Source organism: Falco naumanni, chromosome 1 (genome assembly GCF_017639655.2).
Source record: "Falco naumanni isolate bFalNau1 chromosome 1, bFalNau1.pat, whole genome shotgun sequence".
Lineage (NCBI taxonomy): Eukaryota > Metazoa > Chordata > Aves > Falconiformes > Falconidae > Falco > Falco naumanni.
The window spans coordinates 807728-820483 of record NC_054054.1 but is presented as its reverse complement, the minus strand read 5'-3'; positions in this window follow the sequence as shown (position 1 = coordinate 820483).

Below are 12756 nucleotides of genomic sequence, written 5' to 3'. Positions count from 1 at the left end.
CCACCCTGTAGGCATGTATTTATCAATTAAAAAATCCCAAGACATTGATTTATATATCACGTGGTATCGGTGCCCCGTGTGAGGCCTTTCAGATTATGAGACCGGGTGTAATGAGCGGTGACAGCAGTGATGGCTGTGCTGGGGGGTGTTTGGAGTTTGGAGCGGTTACGGCAGCGCACAACGAAGTGGAGACAGGCGGGGACAGCCTGCGATCCAGATCACGGTGAGAGAGGCGGGAAGAGCCTGGGGGTCTGGATCGGACACCGGTAAAGCTGAGCCGTTGGGATCAAAGAGAAGGCAGCCTGCCTGCCGTGGAGTTAAGAGACTGAGGGTAACGGGCAATAGCGGCAGAGTACACGGCCAGATGTGGCAGCACCCCACCGCGGCGGCGGGTCCCGAGCGGGTCCAGCCAGCAGCGGTGATGGCTGCGCTGGGGGAACACGCGGGAGCAGCACAGTGCTGCCAGCAGCTCCCGCCCTTGCTGCTGCTGCTCGGCCTGGTGGTATTCTTGCCCGTGTTTACGTGCTCATTGAAGGTGTCCCCATGTGTAGAAGAAATGGGTGGCCTTAAGGATGCTAAGAAGTTTGTCAGGACACAGGATGATGTGTTAGTGCTGTATGCTAGATCTGCTGCTGCTGAACGCTCACTCGGGTTACTGTCCAGTGTGACCCAAGAGGTGAAAGGACAAGGCACTATAAGTTTATTAGAACCCCCCCTCTGAAGAAAACAAAATCCCAGATGCCAAGAAAGCAGATAAGAAGAAAGGTGATTAACCTACAGAAGATGAAAAGCCCAAGATAAAAGTGAAGAAGGAATATGTATGTGAGTTCAGGAACAAGTTGTCTGGACTGTGTGAAAAATTTATTCGTAAAAAGATTGTGATGATTGTTAAAAACATAAGGTATGAAATGTTAAGGGGAAAAAAAGAAAAAAAAGGGGGAATTGTAGAGGAATGAAGCTGGGTTAATTACCATTGATAATATACAACTGTGGGCTGGCTTCAGAGGCGGTGGGTTGGCTGATGAGGATAAGGTGCAGCTGTGGCTGGTTCTGATAAGAGACTGAGCAGCCAAGGAAGAGGGAGAAGGAAGAAGCAGAGAGAAAATACATGCCTGGGATGAGGAGAGACTAGGAGAAGGTAGTGGAGGGACTGGTATGAAGAATATGTTGGTATGAGATGGTAAAAGACCTTGTTGCAGCTTGATAGTTTGGAGAGTGCTGTGACAATGTGGCAGTAAAGTTATGTGGGGAGGCAAACAAAGCAGGATCAGAGGTGCTGAGTTAAGCGTTAACTGGGAATTTAGTTTCTATAACCTAAGATGAATATACTGTATTTCAAAGCAATAATTCATGACTGAAGGTTCACTGAATATCTGTAAGTTAGAACCAAAGCAAGAAGCTTTCTTTAAAGGTGCCTTAGAAGTCCAAGCCTGAGACAGAAGTCTTTGGCAAGAATTTAATCAGATCCTTTATCAGGGTGGTTCTGGTATCATTAAAAATTTAAATCACCAATTTTCATATAAACAGCTAATCTCTAAATAATTTAAATGTAATGGCAGAGCCTCAGGACTACTGACAGATTTCAAGAGGGACATGAATCCATGCATGCAAACTGACACAAAAAGTTTCAAGTTTTATTTTGGAGATTTGACTGTTTATCTCAAATGCACAATGGAGCAGCAGCAGATGTTCTGCTTTGAACACCTTTCTTCAATTATGGTCAGTAGTTGACTTGATCTACCAAAGCAAGTTGTCTTTTCAGAGGAATTACAATATAGCCTGTTTTAAGAAAGAGAGGAAGAAAAGTCGTGAGTAGGATCAGAGGTTTTTTTAAAAGCTCATTTAGAAGAAAAAAAAAAAAAGATAATTTAACACTTTGTAGTGTCTGAAAGGCGAAATTACTAGCCAGTTTAGATTATTTTTGCACTAATGTGATGAAATTTCACATTTTTTTTCCTTGTAGCTAAATATCTAATGAGGAGATTCAAGCTAACTTAAAGAAGTAGGTAATTAGCAGTACATTTTGTGAAATTAGAGAAAAGAAATTATGTTTATTACATTAAACTGTATCAAACAGCTTTCAAAAGATGTTCTTTCAGTTAGGGAAAAATTTGTCCTCTTCCTTTACTTCTACCCAATGCTTTCGGTGTGTAAATGTATACAAAACCCAGAAAACAATAAGAAAGTAAATCTGAGGAAATTTTGCTGCACACTTTGTGTTTGTAACAAAAAAAGGAAATAAGAACAATGTAGTAAAAGTCTCAAATAGTTAATGAGGTATTTAATTGTGATTAAAACAAATCTGTTTTTCTATTAGAAATATAGATGGAAAAATTCCCATCTGTTTTACCAAGATGTGCTGAAACTTGTTTTTTCAACTAATTACTGATTCTGAAATAGTTGAGAAAAAAATTACAAAATGCTTTTCTTCTTTGTTTCACAACATTAATCATCTTTAAGATGTGTTTTCCCCCCATCATTGCATAGGAGGAAGACCGTGATAGTGATTAATGTACTGACATAGGATCCAAATGCTCTTTAAGTCTACATTTTCTTTAAAAACACACTTTATCTGAATGTTGACAATTGAAAGACTGCATGAAATATTAAGATAACGTGCATTTACAATCTGCTAAGTATAAAACACAAGAACAAAAATACTGAATAAACATTTTCGTTTGCATAATAAAAATATTGTGCCAAATTACAACCAACTTAAAGTCATTTAGTCACACTAGAAAAAACTGTTAGTTTTCTTATATTCACCCAGCAGCAAAATGCTGTGCAATCTCTGTCTTGAAGTTCTATCATCTTGTGTTCCAACTCTATGCATTCTTTTTTTAATACTTTATACTCCCGGCAGTGTTTATGTGAACCTTTTCCACTATATCAACATTACCAACATTGTTCAAGTGGTAGCAAGATCAGTAAGGTTAGTAGTGGGTTCCTTATTTTTGCTAATTGATGTGCTTCTCTTTGCTTTCAGTGGTGTTAGCCATGACTTGGCAAAGGTTGCAGATCATTGCTGTAGAGGGAGATCGGTCTTTTATTTCACTGATTCCAAAATCACTTGTCTTCTCATTGACTTGCGTTTTCTTTTTGACTATGCAAAGAGTTAGGACTAAGGAACTTTGCGAAAGGAGAAGGGAGGAAAGAATGGATAAGAGTGGGTATTGGGGAGCTGTATTTTCTAGTAAGAGGGATTAATGGAGTAAAACCTCTTGTAGAATCTCCCTAGACAATAAGGATTTACCCACATTATGCCACAAAAATCCCCCCTCCCCCCCAGGCTTACGAATGTTCCTTCAAGTTGCTTAAGAAAAAATGTGGTTTTTTCCTTTTCTTCTGGTAGATACATGGAAGCTTATGTATGGACAGCATTGTTTTATGCTAAATTTCAAAAAACCCATTGGACTGGGGAGGGATTTTAGCCAGACTTAATAGGCACCATTCAGCCAACAATAGAAGGAGGTTGTTTAGAATCTGAACAAGGCTGTGGCTGTCTATCACACGGTCCCAGAATAAGTGAGGGGCACCAGGGGATCCCGCTTCTTCACCAAATTATGGTTCTTCATTTCCTTTCATTTAGACATAAACAATATTTCTGTACTTACAGAGCAAGAGGTGTAAATTGCTAAGGACCATGTAGGGACACTATATTTTATGAGACTAGAAAACAGGAGTTTCAACTGGCTTTGCTGATAGGCTGGACGTACACAACCCAAAATAGTCTTGTGCCCTAAAATTTTGATTAAAAAAGTCTGCATGTGTAATGAGGAGAAAATAATGTCCTGAAAATATTTAATTAGGATAACATACTCTAATAAAAATAAAACAAAACATTTATGGTATTTTCTTATTCCCCACAACCTGCGGGCAATATGCAAGTAATATGCAACTGAATATTTAATTGCTAGCATATTGGAAAAGTTGGAACAATAGATCTTAACAGTGAATGCTCTATAAAAATTAATTTAACTGGTGCCAGAGCAAGGATTTCTTCAACTGTTTAATAGGGTAGACTGGAGTTTCATAGAGATGACACTCTCTTCCTTGTAATTCAATAGTGTTTTCCCTCTTCCTTCCCAGTAAGCTCTTGGATCATGATTTGAGATGTGCCAATTTGGCTGTTTAGGTATGTTGGTCATACTCATTCCTATGATGATGATGATAATAATAATACTTATTATTAACAATTTTTAGAAAATCAAATTAGGTAATAGCAAAGCTGGTTTGCCCTATTACTTCTGTTTGTTCATTTGTTTGTTTGTGGTCTGTTCTTATCCTTCCTTACCTTCTGGAAAAAGGAAAAACTTTGTCTCTGTAGAAGTATCGGTTCTTGCTTAGTACAAACGATAGGTATAGGGAGGAAAAAATGAATGCAGTGCTCCTGTCATGGAGTCAAAGAGAGAAAGTCTTCAATGCTGAAATTCTCTTTTTTCAGAGCTTTCCCTAAAAATGTGAAAATGTAAGCTGTAGGTATAATATATTTCTCAAGGAACTAGTATTACTCTTCTCTTTCCTGCAGCTAGGCTGCTATGTGTGAGCAACACAGATGCTGATTTTAGGTGAAGACCGCCCTGAATGCAAAGTTTTTCTTGCTCTTTACTTTTTCAAAGTCTCAAATATTGGCAAATTCCTTAAATCAGAGATATGCGGTACTTGAAATGGGAACTTGTAAGCGACTTGATGACCATGTCCTTGCTATACGCTCTGTTGTATCCTGCGCAAATAATCCTTTGTCCCTTTCACTGGGGTTACCCGAAGCCACGCAGAAAGGTTCGAGCAGCAGAACAATTACACCTGGGTACAGAGACCAAAGCTGGTTGCATAGGTGTAGCTATCCTGGCAAAAGAACTCTGCGTAATTTACTGCATTGAAACCGGGAAGGAGTGACAGTGCCTGTGCTGCAGTACTTGAGCTGCTGGCTAGACAGTAGAGGAGGCGTTGCTTGCAAACTGCTTTGCCTCCTGTACAAGCCATTAGGACAGTGTGTACCTCGCACAGGCGATGCCTCCTAGCCCCCTTCGTAGGGGACAGCTAGGGAGCAGGCTGCAGGAGGAATGGACTGATTCCCCTGCTTGGCTGCTGTCTTTGAGTCCTGCAAGTTTCTTTCCTCTCCTCCTTCAGGGCTCTAGATTTGCTGAATGAATGTTTGATTTATGTCTGTTCTGTCCCTTCAAAAGCAAAAAGCCTGCTTTATAGGGCTGATACATTTACCATGTACACACTGAAGCAACTTCCCTGAAAGCAAAAGAAAACAAATTGTCTCCCTCGGCAGGATGAGTAGTTACATGAGGTCTAGAACCTGAAATTCAAAAGCCACAGAGAAAACAATCAGGAATATACTGGACACAATTCTTTTTGGGCTTCCCAAGATCTGATTTTTGCATACGGCATTAGAAAAACCTCAGTATATGTTGTTCTGTGTGAGAGTGTAGAAAATACAAAAATATCTGGTACTGAAAGTGCTCTGATTTTTTTTTTCCCCCCTCAGTCTTAACTATGAGATCCAATAATGCTGAAAACCTGTGCAATGAACCATGTGCAAACCTGTTATCATCAGTTCAAGGAGACTGTATATCCTGAAACTTATAGGAGAAAAACTGATTAATTAACATTCCTCTTGTCACTCTAAAAATGACACATTTTACTTGTTAATATACAATATGCAGTAGCTGTAGCTATAGAAGTGTTACAATTCGTAATACTCTTCCTGGCTTTGAAATGCCATTGAATGATACAGTACCATATTAAAAATTAGACATCCAAAATGAAATAAATGCATAACAACATGCACAAAAAATCTGAGAATAAAGGAACATCATAAGTAATGAGTTATTTTGATAGAACAACTTTCTAGACTTTTAATTGGATTTGTAATCTGTTTATACCAAAGGTACAATGTTTACTCAAGCAACTAAGGCTGCCAGGCACCTCTAAGCAATAAAAATGGCAGCAAAATAGCAACCTTGATTTCATAAACGTGGGAAGTTTTAAACTTGTTTTTCCCTTTGGCTGCCACCCGGGGTAGTTTGTTTCTCCCCTCGGTGTGGGTGACCCAACATCAGCGTGCTACAGTAAGTCTCTGAAGGATCAGTATCAGTGCAGGCTGGATGTAGTACCTACATAAAGGGAAGTTAATTTTCAAGTTTGCTGGCCTGTGAGATAATTACAGGAACACATCTGTGCCACTCTGCCAGTACTGTGCTAAGCTTCTATAGCATCACCAACCTTTATTTTTCCCTTTTAGAAACACCTCTGATTCATGATTTTTCAGTGTTCTGTCAAAATTAGCTCAGTAAAAGGATCCTGCTGAGTCTAGATTGCTTGCACTATGCTTTTGTGATTTGACATAAACAGACGTTCAGGACTGAAAAGCTGTCTTGCCATCACTGCAGGCTCACGCTGTACATATAACAATTTCAACAAGGGCTGAATTACTCTTCCTTTAAACAGGCCTGCTTTCTGTTTCAGTATTACTGACAGTCTACTAAGGAAGAAAATTGCAGTCAAAAATCATGGCCAATTCAGGTTGCCACAGGATAGAGAGAGCAACCAGTCAAAACTGTAATTATCACAGTACGTGGAAGAAAAATTCACCCAAATTTTCCTTAAACTGAAGAGCAGTGTCTTGAACAGTGTTACTTCTGGGCTAATGCTGAAACGAGCTTTAGAAAATAAATCAATGAATAAGGGCTTAATACAGTAGATTTATGTATGCTGTCAGTTCCTAGGCAATATAATTATTGTCAGTTTTCTGCCTCTAGCTACTTCTTTAGCTGCTGGGAATAATGAGAGAATGTGTTCAGCCATGTGACATTTTTTCCTTTGCAGAGCTAACCGCTGTTTCCCCTGTGGTGAATCTTGCATTTTAAAGAGCTCTCACACGTTCTTCCATGAGATTTTTTTAAAATACCATGTGATAAAAGATCATTTTACAATATTGTAGCTGAAGTGGCTTTCCAAATTACGTAGGCTGCTGAGAAATCAATGTCACGCTCGGATCCACAGAAACACGCTACCTTAAATAAACTGGAAGTCCAAAGATGCAATCCCTCGGCTTTATGGAAAGCTGCAGAGTGACCGTATGATAGATGGGTTTGATTCATCATGACAATGCACTGCATAGTCAATCTATTCTGAAAATTATTTATTAGAGACATTCTTGCTTGCTTCTCTTTCTGGCTTATTGTCCTCTTTTTACACAGTTAGCCCAGAACGATTCCAGATCCTACAGCCTGAATGGCCGTCCTTCCACCAGACTTTCATCTGACTCGGAGCTGGTGAAGGAGTGTGCTGTAAAGCCTATAGATTAGCAGTTCTTTAGTGTTTAACCGTTTCAGAGAAGACTGCTTTTTCTGCTTTGTAGTCTTGATCTTGGTCAGAACAGACTTTCCTAAATGTCTTTTCCAAGCTTCTTTTAAATTAAACTACAGTGAGGGCTGGTCTTGGTTTGTAATTCTGTGATGCTGTCAGAAGCAGCTGATCAAATCCGTGGGGCTGTAATTTGAATGTGCAAAGTCATATAGGTTAAAGCAGTACGTCGCTTTCCTTACTGCTGCTGTGTTCTGTCATCCCTTACAGGGGCACGAACTTTGGATCAAAGTACTCAGAGAGGTGTATTTATAACTAATAATGCGTATTTGTATTAGCAATAATGTTCTGGCCTGGCTGCTTTGTTAATTTCTGGTAAGAAAGGAAAAGCAATATATCTGTTGCAGTCTGGGGTTTACAATGCAGGAAGGGATGTGATCAGTAATGTCTGGGGTCAGACTAACTGGTTTCAGCTGCTGACTGTAGAATTAATGATCTCCCTGTTTCCTTGGAGGGAAGCAGGGGAAAAATACCTTGTGGAAAACAACAACAAAATTACTTGTTGTCTATACAACCCGTAGCTGAGAGAGTTTTATTTTGATTTGATTTTTTTTTTTTTTATAAAAAAGATTGACGTGACTCCTTCTATTCCTGCTAAGAAGTAGCGTTGTTTTCATTTTTAAGTAATTTACATTACAAGCTAGGTAAGTGATGAAAACATTTTGAGAAATGGAAGTGTAATCTTGAAACTTTCGTTCAAATTTTGTGGAAAAGATATGATATAACGTTAATATTTTTTATATTTGTGAATTTATGGGAAATGATAATACTCTTGGTAGATGATAGAAATTAATTAAAGCGCTAAAATATAGAAATTTGTGGATATTTTTCCTGTTATTTTAATAAGATCTGGCTGGAAATTAAAAAGTTAGGCCAAAATCAGACAAAGTATCCCAAAGATTTATATAAATCTTAAAGTTGTCACTCTGCAGAATAAATGTGCACAGAATTATGTAGTTGATAGCCTTATATAAAGCTTTTAAGCTTTACAGACTAAATGTCCAAAGAAATTATTCGAATTATGGTATCCCTGGAATACATTGACGCTTGGGGTGCGAACACGGCATCAGTGCTCAAAAAGGATATGCTGGCTTAACACAGCAAATGTAAAATTAATGTTGGGGGGTAACATGTTTCGCAGAAGTGCTTGTGTGCCAGTGGATTACTGCGTCAGAGATTTGCCCATGTTCTTAATTCTGGTCTAGGTTTTCAGTGGAAAAGGAGAAGGATTTGACTGAAGACAACACCTATTTCTGTATATCACAAAGTTATCAGAATCATTGATAGGATTTCTTTTCCTTGCTAGAAGAGTGTGTTAAACCAGGATTAAAATGTGCTATATGGAGTTATTTTAAGATATTAGTGCAGTAGCTTCTAAAGCCATTATTAGAGATAATAAGATTAATGATAAAAGGATAAGCTTAATTTTGTTAGCCACACAAGGTGAAGCTTGGTTTCATGTTTTCATGAGAACTAGACAAGTGTTTCGAGGGACTATAAAACAACGTTTAGATGGCTACTGTAATGAGCAGTGAATATACAGCAGCAAAGCTCAAGAGGCACCTAACCTGGACAGAAGTTAGCTCAGAAACCATGTGAATTTACTCGTCTCTATGGGTTGTCTATATTGGAAGAATTTTTATAGGAAAAAAAGGAAAAAATATTTAAAGAACAACAAACATTCAAAATACCTCTTACATATAAAAAACACAGAATGACTATATATAAAGAAATGGGAAAACATAAAAGGATGCTTTTTTAAGAGTTTTTCAGGTTAACTCTGATATTGCGAAACTTTTCTTACAGGCATTTTTTCATACTGTAGTTATTTTCAGCTGCTTTGTCAGGCTTTCAGATAAAGTACATACTCAAGAAGACAATCTACTGAATTAATCCCTATGGAATTTGAATGAGTACAAGCTTATATTTAGCCTGTGTTCCGCACAGTGGTACTTCAACAATGTCTGAAATTACCTGGTTTGTACATATCTTAGAGGCCATCATTTCATGTTCCAAAAATTTGGCACCAGTTCCAACAGAAGGTATTTCCTTTCCTTATGACTTGCTTCTGTGCAGTATGTAACTTAGCTATAGATACTGCAAAAGGAGAATTCGCGGGCCTGATCTACCTTTAACATCTCATTTGTTTGTCTCTTCCATTTCATCCAGTCTGCACCACTTTCCTGATACAGTTCCACACATGGCCCCGTGGAAGGAGGTGCTGGTCAAACTGAGATGACCCGTATGTCAGAGTGCAGGACAAGAGTATTTTAAAACATTGTTGCTGCTCTATTTTGTGAATGACACAACAGTTGCAACAAGTTGCAACAGTTGCTTTCCGTGATACGCTAGAGGAGGGCTGCTCAGTGCATTGTTACTCAGCTCCGCAGAGTAATCTTCTGTACTGGCTCCAGCTTCACGTGCTTCTTTCCTAGCAGTGGTGGAGGTATGATTCTCCTGCTGCTTCTCGGGAAACAAGGAACATGGTAATCAATACAGGATCTCTCACTGAAACCGAACGTTTCTTTGCAGTTCAGATTCAGACTGGGATAGCCTTGTGCTACGTTGCTTTAAATACCTCCAACAGGTAGCGCTTGAAGTTGGCTGCTTGAACCAGGAGATGACAGAAGTGTTAGTGGCAAATGCAGAGGTTGATCAAGGCACAGAATAAACTGGGGTTTGCACAGAAACAAGCAATGACCTCCACTCTTTTCCCATATTCCCACAGCTGAGTAATCTTATGCCACTAACTTTCCTTATTCTTCCTTTCCTCTTTTAACATTTAAAATTGTGAGCAACTGTAACTGTGGAGGAAAAACCTCCAAACTTGAATACGGATCGATCTGAAATAGAATAGACATGTTAGAAGAAAAACTGGAAGAGTAAGGTCTGAAAAGCGTGAATTGCCCCATGTCCCTGTCAGCTCTGCCCGCCAGAGCTTCACTGCCCTACTGGGATTCTTACAGGTGTGCACTGGAGTAACACAGCACAGGTAACTGGCACGGCAGAATTGACTTTTACCTGCCTTTGAATGTACTACCAGAAAAAGTGGAGAATGAAGTAGCTGACAAGGTCCTTTGCTCAGATTACATAACCCACAACAGTAATTCATAATTGGTGGCAGAAGCCACCTACAGTTTGGGCTCTTGTCTGAGGTCAGTGAAACCTAGGCAGCTCGCAGAGAAGTGGGAAATAGCGAGTTAGACGCTGTGGTATTAGCTGAGAAGTTGCTGCACGTTGACAAGCTAATCAAAACTTGACAAAGTTCTTTAAATATTTAATAATACTTTTTTTGTATGCCATACTAAGACAGTAACAAAGTATTTGAAAATCATAAAATTAAAAAAAGTTTACATTTCGAGAGTAAATTTTTTGAGTTCCTTAAACTGTTTTTTGTTAGCATAAGAAGGCAATGATAGAAATGCAACTATTTTGGACTCCAAATGAAATTACATCACCTGATGTAGTTTGTTGTATAATATTATTCCACCATTACTGCTTAAAAGCTTTACTGCAGTAGATTTCCACTAGAATTAAAGGGAGTCTTCAGCATAAATCTCATGTGTATACATCCAAGATGCTGTTATGTTTGATTAGTACTGATACAAAGGGCTTGTAGATTATGATGCTCTCCTTTTTATTAATTTCTTGTCTGGCTATGTGAAGTAAGTACTAGTTTTGTATTGGAAAATCTGTTATGCAAAGTGTTAGGTGTGCACCTGGAACAATTAATTGCTCTATTAAAGTTACCCACATCACTTTAACTATGCTAAAATGTTAGCTTATTTCTCACATTATCTTTTTTTCTTTATATATTCTTGCTGTGATTGTAGCAGCTGCTGGCACCTACCACGTATAGCAGAGTCCATAAGAAACATTATACTCTGTGATCTTTGTTTAGGATGTGCTAAAGGTGTTCCTTAAAATGTCAAATCTAATCATTTCACTGAACTTTTATGACTAACTTGTGTTTTACAAATGTTACATCATAACCTTTTTAATGCAGGAGTCCTGGCTTCCTGATTGTACAGGGACATAATTTGATTCAGACATCATTTTGAGTTCTCCTAGAAGAATCCATGCTCCCTTGAGCTCCGCCTTTGAGAAACTTGTCTTCAGTCTTATCCAAACCTTATTTTTATGTAAATGTCTCTGGAGACAGTTTCGTGAAGTCACCTTTCTTCCTGTAGGACATGTAATTTTATATAGTTACAGGAAAGTAGTTTTGGTAAATAAGGAGCAGTGTATGTCATTTGGAAGAAAGGAAACCTAGAAAAATCCTAAGGAAGCCAAGAACAGTAGGGGCGAAACCCAAAGCTAATGGTAATGAGGAGTCAGAGAAATCCTAGTCGTGCTGTAGACCTGTTACTAGCTGGAGATAATTAAATCATTAATAATGATATAAAGAATGTAGAAATTTTCACTAAGAGTTTCTGTTCTGTACTTGGAAAGCCATGTGTTTGCATTCTGTAAGGATAAGAAAGTACTCTTCAGGGCATAGATAGTCACTAAAGGATAAACACTTTTAGCGTTGTAGTTAATTTGTACCAAACAGTCTTTAAAGAACTAGAAAGACATCTGACATGCTGGGAATTTTTAATAAATCTTGAAGTACTAGATAAAACTTAGAAAAGCAGAAGAGAGAAAATGTAAATATTAAAAAGGACAAGCTGGATGAGGCCATCAATGGTAGTGTGTTTATGTGGATGGAAAAGCAGATACAGAAGTGTACTGGTCTGTATTTTTCTCCATGTACCAAAGTGTTCTATCATCTGGAAGTATAAATTGTAATATTAATATTAGAAATAATTTTTAATAGGAAAAATGAGTAAACCATTGCAAAACAAACACCAGGAGAAGGTATGGATATTCCGTGACTTGAAGTCCTCAGATCGAAATCATACACCTTTCTGGGAGGTATGTTTGAGTCAACCACAGATTAAGGGTTCCATATTAAAACTGGTAGATAAAATGTATTGTACATTGCAGAAATCAAACCAGATGATCTATTGGCCTCTCCTGCGTTTTGACTTTAACAATACATAAAGCTCTTTTGCTGTATTTCAAGCTGGGAAACAGATCTGGACATTGTGTCTGTTTATTCTGAGGGTAAGAAAGGGTGGAAAGACAGCTTATTTTAAAATAACTTTGGCATCGTGTTCTTCAATTACAATTTTTCTAATGTTTCTTGGCAGACAAGAAAGTTTCTTTTCCTGAAAATATGTAGATATGCATGTGCCTGTATATATGTGTATATTTTTATATATATGTATTTCTTCACAGAAGAAAATAGGAGATAGGAAACAACAAGAGAAAAGGCTTTCAGAGAAAGTATTTCCAGCTTTCTACAGAGAGATATTACGTGCAGGGCACTGAAGT